The following is a 9,630-nucleotide window of genomic DNA, read 5'->3' as shown; positions in this document are numbered from 1 at the left end:
TTTCATTAGGAATTTAGGACGCTGAGGGTTAAGAATCCTGATATTTGTATTTAAAACTACTTAGAAATAATAAGGGTGAAAGGAAACTGTGTATGAAAAATAGGTAAGGGAAGTAGAGCAAGGAATTGTTCCAGAATGAGAACGAGGAAATAACCTTAGAGGAATCCGGGAAAGCTTCCAGGAGGCGGTGACCTCTCCGCTGAGATCTGAAGAACTACAGAAGTTAGATTAGAGATGGGGAGAACATGGTCCATTCACAATCAAAAATGTACAGGGAGGAGGGAGAGTGTCAAGCAGCTAACAGCTGAAGAAACATGTTCCAAAGTTTGGAACCTTCAGGGGAGGAGGGGATGGAGAGAGAAGGCTGGAGATTACACAAGAGGTCTTTGAAGCATGTAAAACATGCAAATCTCATTAAAGAACTCCATCTCACGATCAGAGATTACTCCTAACTTTGGCATCCATCAGTCAATCTTGCCTACAACAGAAAGATTATTCCTTAAAATTATTATTTCCATGATGTTTGCAACTTGTCTCCAAAGTGAAAAATAGTAAAAATGCTGATGGGAAAAATCAGGTTCCCAAAGCTATACAACTTTGTTGCCAAATTACTAACAAAAATATATCTCCTTCTGTGGAGGTAAATTTTAACGTCCAGACAGACAGGCAGAGGCTGCCATGCTGGACAGTAACAACCATTGGAAATGCTAGAAAGGCTTTGCTCAGAGCAGGGATGGCGATGCCCGGACAACACAGGTGAGAATGTCTCTAGGGGGCCCCAGGAAGGGCAGCTGCCACAGGTGGGAGCAAAGGTCACTTAACTCTAACTATAAATGCCTCAAGGGAGGCTACTCCTTTCCTCTTGGCTCATCATTATCTTCACTGCCTGATGCCTGGAATCTCTGGCGCCGGCAAGCAGCCCATGGACGGAGGTGAAAAGCAAAAGACGGAGCCGAGAGAGAGAAAGCAGCAAGGTCTTTGAAGAGGTCAGGGAGAGGCTGGCCAACCAAGCTGCAAGCCAACCACCCCCCTGAACAGTCGTGATGTGGGAACATAACCTCCTCACTGCATCAGGCATTACAGGAAGGACAGTGTCCACCTGTGGCCAACATCATCCTAACCGTCAAAGGAAGCCCACGACCGTCCCCGCGAATGCAGCTCAGAGAAGCAGCACGGGGGTCCTGGTGTGCCCCTGGCCGGTATCTAGAAATTATCTGATCAAAGTGTCGCGTGTGCTTTTAACTCCTGCAAGCTAGAGAGAGAGAGGAAGCTACCATGGTCCGAATGAGAATAAATGTATGATCACCACAGGTGAACCCCAGCTACCAACACAGAATTCCTCCTTCTCTGACTTCATAAAACATTTATAAATAATTAGATATGTAGGAAACGTGTATTAAACTCCATTAGATTTTCAAGACTGTAACTTTCCTGCGTCCTTAGTGGCGCGACATGAGACTGACAGACTAGGAGTGGAAGAGTTCACCCAGCAGCCCTACCTTGTTCAAGTGTGGGCAAGAGTCCGTCCCTCGATGCAGAACAGTTGTGCTCTTGGGAAGAATCCCACTATCATCTCTCTGCTGCTGCAAATGCAGCCCTTGTCCGGAGGGCACGGAGAGGAAGGGGAAGCTGGACCAAGCCCATCTGTGTGAACTAGCAACTGAAAGGTTCTCTAGGCTCAGGGAAATCAGACGGCTGTCCTATTTACTCCACAGTGCTTTCCTCCTGCGAGATCCTGAACGTTCAGGGACACATGGAAATGCACACACCATAACTTAAGGAAATGGGACAGCCTTAGCTATTGGGGAAGATTACTAAGCTTTAAAAGACACAGCCTTCCTTTAAGTAGTTGGTATTTTTGTCTCGGATGATGGGAGCGCTACAAATAGAGAACGGGGTCAGGGAAAGGTTTTGTGCTGAGCGTCTGGTAAACATCGAGAAGAGCACAGCTCCCACTCCAGCCGCCCATTCCCTGAAAACACAGAGCGCCAACCGTCCGATTATTCTGGAGGCAAAGATGGCAGCCGATGCAAGCGGAGGAAGAGAAAGGTTTCAACTTGGTTCTGGTCCATAAGACGGTCATGCAGTCACGAGAGCTGGTGACTCTGGAGCGCCCGCCACCGTGTGGGAGATCCTCTGTCACAAAGAGGATCTTTCAAGGAGATCTTAGGGAATCCGTAGTACAACCATCTTTTGAGTCTCACTCTACTCCACACGGTGCTCTGAGTGGTCATTCAGCCTAAACCAAACGCGGCGCATCACGGGAAAGAGACAACCAGCAGTTTCTAAGCCTGGCTCCTAAAAACAGTCTCCCCCAACAGCGGGGACGCGCTTGTGCTCTCGGACCCGCCAGCTCTCTGACGGAAGGGCTGCCCGTCCACACCAAGGGCATCAGTATTGACTGTAGTATCGACATGATATTCAACTCTCCGACGACAATGGATCCCACTCGGGCTGAACTAGCTCCTCAAAGAGTCTGAAATTAGGAAACAAGGAAAACTGCTGGTTCATCTTTGCACAGCGCTGTACGTTCACAAACCACTATCTCGAGCATGTGACTCATCCAGGAAACCTGATGAAAACAGCGCAGCCTGGGCAGGCACATTTCTTCTCGGTCAAGGTGGAACTCGAACGCCACTCACCACGTGAATACTGGGCACTTCCTGCGGCAAAATCCTGGCTCTCGTGGCACAGACACTGTCGTGTGTGATGTCACCTAAAATAGACTTTTCCTGTGCAATTTCCCAAAGACAAAATCTAACATGAAACTGTATTCAAGTTCAGAAACAAACTTAGCAACTTACTGATCTTGCTTTTTTTCCAACCCTGACTTCCAAATGCTTGTATGGGAGACGGTGGGATATGAAGAACCCAGAGGAAAATGGGATTCTTGGTAACTTTAGTGTAACAAATCTTCATATCCACCTGTCCTGGGCTGCCAGGGCAGGGGGCTGAGTTAGTAAAACAACTGCTCTATTCAGGCCTTGGCTTGGTTACTTTGCTTATATATTTGCTGCTACTGTTACCTGCTCCATATGCAGCCACTAAAAAGAGGATTCTGTTTACACTGTTAACACTGTTTTCTTTCTAGAAAACTCCTGCCTGAGAAAAGTGATCCATGTCCAGGTGGAGTTAGTGCCTTGAAAATCTCAATCTCATGGTGCTGGGGTGCCCCAAGAATTGTGTTTACCTCAAATGGTTGTGGTTTTCATGAGGTTATTTGTGCTGGGTTTTGGTGAGAATGGGCCAAATATGAAGCATATTCATTGCATCTTTAAGGTTAGTAAACTTCTAAAGATGCATGTATTTTTAAATGTTTGATGAAATTTGTAGTCCAGAAGGATTTAGGATTTAGTAGATAACACAGTCTCTTAGTGGTTGGTATTTTCAATGGGAAAGTAGCTGCCAGATTTGAATATATAGACTCTCTCTTTCTCACTCTACACACACACATACACACACACACAGCGGGTAACCCAAATTCTAAAAAAATTCTGTTATTATGCAGTCAGGAAGTAGTAATTTCATTATTTACATTTCATCTCATACCCTATATTATATTTTTAAGAAATATTGTAACCACATAAGGAACACACGTGTCACAGGAAACCAAAGGTTGTACACTTCTCCTGATACATCCAGCCCAATTTAAAGGGAATTCAGAGATAATTTTTATCTGTTTAGTCTCTGTAGAGTATTTTAAAATATTTTAAAATTCAGGGAATAATCAACACTCAGAAGAATTACGTCTTTGGCAAAGAGAAACACATTGAGAGGTTTTAGAGCCTTTGCAAACTGCCACTCAAGCTTATTATTTACGAACTCTTTGCTCTTTAAAATTGAGAACAAAGCAATTAACTATAATTTCACACCTTCGGAAGACTAAGAACACAGTGTGCTATCTACTATAAATACCCAAGGGTATTCTTCCACTGAAATTTATGTCCCATTGTGTGGAAATTTTCCTCTTATTCAAAAGAAAGTTAGAAAATGAATCTCTTAGTTTGTTCACTGAAAATAGTAGGTAGTGCATACCCATCTGTTGCTAAGAAAATAAGTTTAATAGACCCCACTGTAAAGATAATCGCAAGGCCAATATTTAAGAACACAATACACACAGGCAGACCATGTTAAGTGAGGCAGCGTGCTCCCTGGTCTGTGCACGGAGTACAGTGATCACAAGTCTGCAAATGCGTGCCCCGATAACAGTGCGTGTTCAGGTTAAGGGCACGGCACTTACTGGGGGTCAGGTCCTTAATGCCACAGTGGCTGTGTAAGCTCCTACTACGAACCACCCGTGCACTTAAATCGGGGAGGTCAGGGAGGGTCACCCAGGTGGGCAGGCGTGGGTTGGAACCTTGTCAGGGTAGCCTGACCAGAACGGGAGCACTCCCTCTCTGCCCACCACGCTCTGCCCAAATAGGAGGATCCAGCAGGTGCTGGGAAAGCCACATGGCATCACACCAAGATACCGCAACTCAACACGGCTTCCACCCAGAGAAAGTACCGGGATGTTCTTTTTTGAAAGCAGTAAAAATAACAAAACAACTCACTCGGGTTTCATACTTTAGAGCTGCTCAAAGAAGGAACTAGAATTGTTTATTTTTTTATAATAATTTTTTATTATGTTATGTTAGTTACCATACAGTATATCCTTACTTTTTGATGTAAAGTTCCATGATTCATTATTTGCATAACACCCAGTGCACCATGCAATACGTGCCCTCCTTACTACCTATCACCGGCCTATCCCAATCCCCCAACCTCTTCCCCTCTGAAGCCCTCATTTGTTTCCCAGAGTCCGGGCATCCCTTGAGCTTTAGACCCGTCCATTATCCTCTCGTTCTTCCTCTTCCTCCTGCCTGGGTTAGGCCCCTACCGCCGCCTCCTCGACTATTCCCTTAGACTCTAACATCATCCTTCCAACCTCAGTCTCCTGCTCCATTCAGGTTTTCGGAGTGGTTCTGCCCACGACCAGTCTACTGCTCAAGGAAACTTCCAATGGCTGCTCCTGACCACAGGATAAAATACATACAGCCCAGACTTTTGGGGCCTGGGTCCCAAATGGGCTCTCAATACTCCCCTTCCTTCTCCCATCAAGAATTAACCACCAATCCCACCATTTCTGTGTAATTCCCCTGCCCCACCCCACCCCCAGGACTAGTCCACAAATACTTGCCAGGATCTTGCTAGGTCTAGTGCTCAGTGCTGGGGGGAAGGGGGCACCCTGATAAATGCAGATATAAACTCTGCACGGATCCCGCCCTCAAGTCACAGATACTCAGTGCTCACGTGGACCAAGCCCCTCCACAGCTAAAATGAAACAACCCAGAAGAATGAGTGCAACCTTGGAGAATTTAACTAATTCAGTTGGGAACTGTGTTTTTCGCTCAGCTGTTTTATGTCTTAACAACTCAAGCACACGAGAAGACCTGGTGTGGAAATGGGGCTGGGTTTCAGGCTTGGGGAGATTAGGGTCAGGGCGTTGACCTTCAAGTAGAAACACACAGTGATTTTCTCTCCCTAGTCTGACTTGCCTATCTGTATTTATTTAAAAATTTTTTCCCAACCACACTTATCAAGGTAAGTTTCTGTTGGACATCTCACAAAAGCAGAGTATATGGGCTCTAGCATCTGGGGGTGCTTCTTGTTTACAAATGACATGGCAAGTCTGTGCAGGACATGAAAGGGGACTGAAGAAGAAGTGAGGGTCGCATAACTGGAAATCACAGTGAACTGACTGTGTTAAGAGCAGCCATTCCACACACACCCCTCAGTGCAGACAGGAGCTAAGGGAGGAGGAAAACTGATCAACTGATCGCTGTCAGCCCTTTCGGCAGCACCAGAGCCAGGTGGCTCCCCCACGTCGGAATGGATCCCACTTATTCACCGTGGGGTGACTTAGCACCACGCACTGAGCACATCTGTTTGCAATAAAATGCATGAGTGACCAACAGCAAATGCTCCTGCCTTCCCATTTCCCTTTCCTTTTCCTACACAGATAAATGATCGAACAGGTGACTATGTGTTACAGAAGGGATTGCCATTCCGGGTCAGGGAAGGAAAAACCCATCAACCCCTTCCCCACAGAGCGTTACTGAAAACATCCAGGGGGAAATGTGCTCTGAAAAAGAAAAAGATTTGTTTGGATTGCCATTGTAATTATTTATCTTTAAGTAACTGTAATTTATTTGAAATAGTTTGAGATGTCTATATTTGTTATTTTCAAACACACAAATGGGTTTAATGAGATTAGGAAGATAAGTAACAAATCGCAAGCATCTGAGTTTTCTCTAGCTGTGTACTAAATCAGCATAAACGGAGCTGCTTAAAACAGTACGCATTTCCTTTCTCGCAGTTCCCATGGGTCCGGAGTCCGGCCACAGCTGAGCTGGTCCTCTGCTCAGGGTCTCCCCGAGGAGCAAGCACAGCACCGGAGGGCCTGCGCGCTCATCCGGAGACCCCCCTGGGAAGAACCTGCGTGGTGCTCACTCGGGTGGTTGTCCGAATGCCACACCGCGCCGCGGCCTGAGAGCCTGGTCGCTGCGGGCTGGCGGCTGGACGCTGCCTCGGTGCCAGGGGTGGCCCACGGGTCCCAGAAGCCTCTCGCACGTCCCCACCTCAGGGCCCGCTCACACGTGGCCACCTACTCCCTCAGCTTCTTGAGGGGAGGCTCTAGCCCCAGGCTGCCCCGACAGACCCTTCTACAAGCTAATGTCATCACGGGAACGACGTCCCACTGTGTCTGCCGCGTCTCCGGGTCAGAAACACAGCACAGGCCCTGCCTACACTCGAGAAGAGGGCACCGCACAAAGGCACGAACACCGGGGATTGGGGCTCTTTGGGAATCACTCTTAGGGTCTGTCTGCTGCATGAACTTATGTGGATAACCTGTAACAACACATCTGTAGCCATTATCTCCGTATCTAAAATTAAAGGGTTTAAGAAATGATGGATAAGCTAGACTTCATTAAAATTGAAAACTTCTGTTCTGGGACAATGTCCAGACAAGGAGAAGACCAACCACAGACGAGGAAAAACACTGACCGAAGACACAGGTGATAAAGGACTTTAGCCAAAATAGACAAAGAACTCTTAAAACTCAACGTGATTAAAAAACGGGCCACAGACCCTAACTGACACCTCACCAAAGAAGAGACACAGATGGAAAATAAGCATATGGAAAAACGCTCCCTATCATATGTTATCAGGGAAATGCAAATTAAAATGAGATACGGGGGGAGAAAAGATGGTGGAGGAGTAGGGGACCCCTTTTTCAGCTGGTCCCCTGAGTCGAGCTGGATATCTACCAGACCATCCTGAACACCCATGGAATCAGCCTGAGACGCAGGAAGATACATCTGGATCTCTACAAACGAACATCTCCAGCGCTGAGTATTGAGGTACGAAGCGGGGAGCCATGAATCGGCGCACAGATATCGGAAGATAAACGGAAGGGGGAAGGAGCTGCCGCAGTCAGGCACCGGGAAGCAGTAGCCACTTGCACTGGGGAGCGGGCCAGACTCCCAGACCGACACACGCGAGAGCAGACTGAGACCGTGAGCCTGGGAACGCACGTGGGACTGGACTGAAAACCGGAGCTCCAGAGCGCTCACTGGAACCAGACTAAAACCGGGAGCTCGGGCGCGGGCGCGCATCCAGACTGAAAACCGGCGCTCCGGAGTGCACGCGAACCATACTGAAACAAGGAGCTCGGGAGCGCGCATGGAAACCGGGGGCGGCTGGCAGTGTTAGAAACACAAAGGACAGAGACATGCCGGCCCTGGAAGTGAGGGCTGGGACACCGGCTGTGGGGTGCATAACCCGGGACGCTGCAGGGTTTTTAGCAGCACCAACAGAAACAGTTAAAGTGGCCAAGAGCTCAGTGGATAGAGGACTGCGATCTCTCTGTTCTGAGACAGAGGCTAGAATTTGGCCACTGCTGCTCTGACTCTCAGAAGAGCCACAGCAAACCGCCAGGGAAAGCTGCCAGAGAACAAAAGCCTGGAAATACTGGCTCACATTGTGCCCATCCCCACCCCCCTCACAGGGGACAGGGAGACTCTACCCAAACAGGGTTGCCTGAGTATCAGTGCGGCAGGCCCCTCCCCCAGAAGGCAGGCTGAAAAATCAAGAAGCCCACACCCCTAAGATCCTGATAAAACAAGTGCACACTGCCTAGCTCCTGGTCAATAATCTGGGCTCTGGGCATCCCCACAACCTCTCCTCATCAGAATGAGGAGGAGAAACCCTCAGCAAAGAAAGGAGACAAAGACTGTGGCCTCTGCCACAGAAATGATGGATATGGATATAACCAAATTGTCAGAAATGGAGTTCAGAGTAACAATGGTCAAGATGATGTGTAGGCTTGAAAAAAATATTAGTGAAAATATTAACAAGAATATAGAATCTGTAAGGGCAGAAATGAGAGCGAATCCGGCAGAAATTAAAAATGCTATGAATCAATTGCAGTCTAAACTAGACGCTCTGACGGCCAGGGTAAATGAGGCAGAAGATGAATTAGTGAATTGGAGGATGGGATGGTAGAAGAGAAAGTTAAAACAGAAACTTGCCTCAAAAAAATCCAAGCTCAAGAATGTAGAATACAGGAGATTACTGACTCAATGAAACGTTCCAAAGTCAGAATCATTGGCATCCCCAAGGGGGTGGAGAAAGAGAGAGGTCTACAAGAGATATTTGAACAAATTGTAGCTGAAAACTTCCCTAATCTGGCAAAGGAAACAAGCATTCATGTCCAAGAGGCAGAGACCCCTCCCAAGGTCAATCACAGCACACTTACACCACGTCACTTCATACTGCAATTTGCAAATATTAGATCCAAGAATATAGTATTGAAAGCAGCCAGGGTGAAGAGATTCCTTAAGTACAGAAGTAAAACTATCAGAATAACGTCAGACCTGTCTACACAGACCTGGCAAGATAGGAAGGGTTGGCAGGGTATTTTCAAAGCACTAGCCGAGAAGAACATGCAGCCAAGAATCCTTTATCCAGCAAGGCTGTCATTCAGAATTGATGGAGAGATAAGGAGCTTCCAGGATCGGCAGAAACTGAAGGAATTCGTAACCACCAAACCAACCCTACAGGAGATATTAAGGGGGCAGGGGTTCTATAAAAGTAAAAAGGCCCCAAGAGTGATACAGAACAGAAATTTACAATCTATAGAAACAAAGACTTTACAGGCAACCATCATTAAAATCGTATCTCTCAATAATCACTCTCAATGTGAATGGCCTAAATGCTCTCATAAACGCCACAGGGTTGCAGATTGGATAAAAAGACATGACCCATCCATTTGCTGTCTACAAGAGACTCATCTTGAACCTAAAGATACATCCAGACTGAAAATGAAGGGATGGAAAACCATTTTTCATGCCAATGGACCTCAAAAGAAAGCTGGGGTAGCAATTCTCATATCAGACAGATAAGATTTTAAACTAAAGACTGTAGTTACAGATACAGAAGGACACTACATTATTCTTAAAGGATGTATCCAACAAGTGGATATGACAATTATAAATACTTATGCCCCCAACAGGGGAATGGCTAGATACACAAGCCAACTCTTAACCAGAATAAAGAGACATAGATAATAACACGTTAATAGTAGGA

The sequence above is a fragment of the Ursus maritimus genome, unplaced genomic scaffold (assembly GCF_017311325.1).
Source record: "Ursus maritimus isolate PB19 unplaced genomic scaffold, ASM1731132v1 scaffold_19, whole genome shotgun sequence".
Classification (NCBI taxonomy): domain Eukaryota; kingdom Metazoa; phylum Chordata; class Mammalia; order Carnivora; family Ursidae; genus Ursus; species Ursus maritimus.
The sequence above is the reverse complement of the archived record's forward strand: the minus strand, read 5'-3'. Positions refer to the sequence as shown.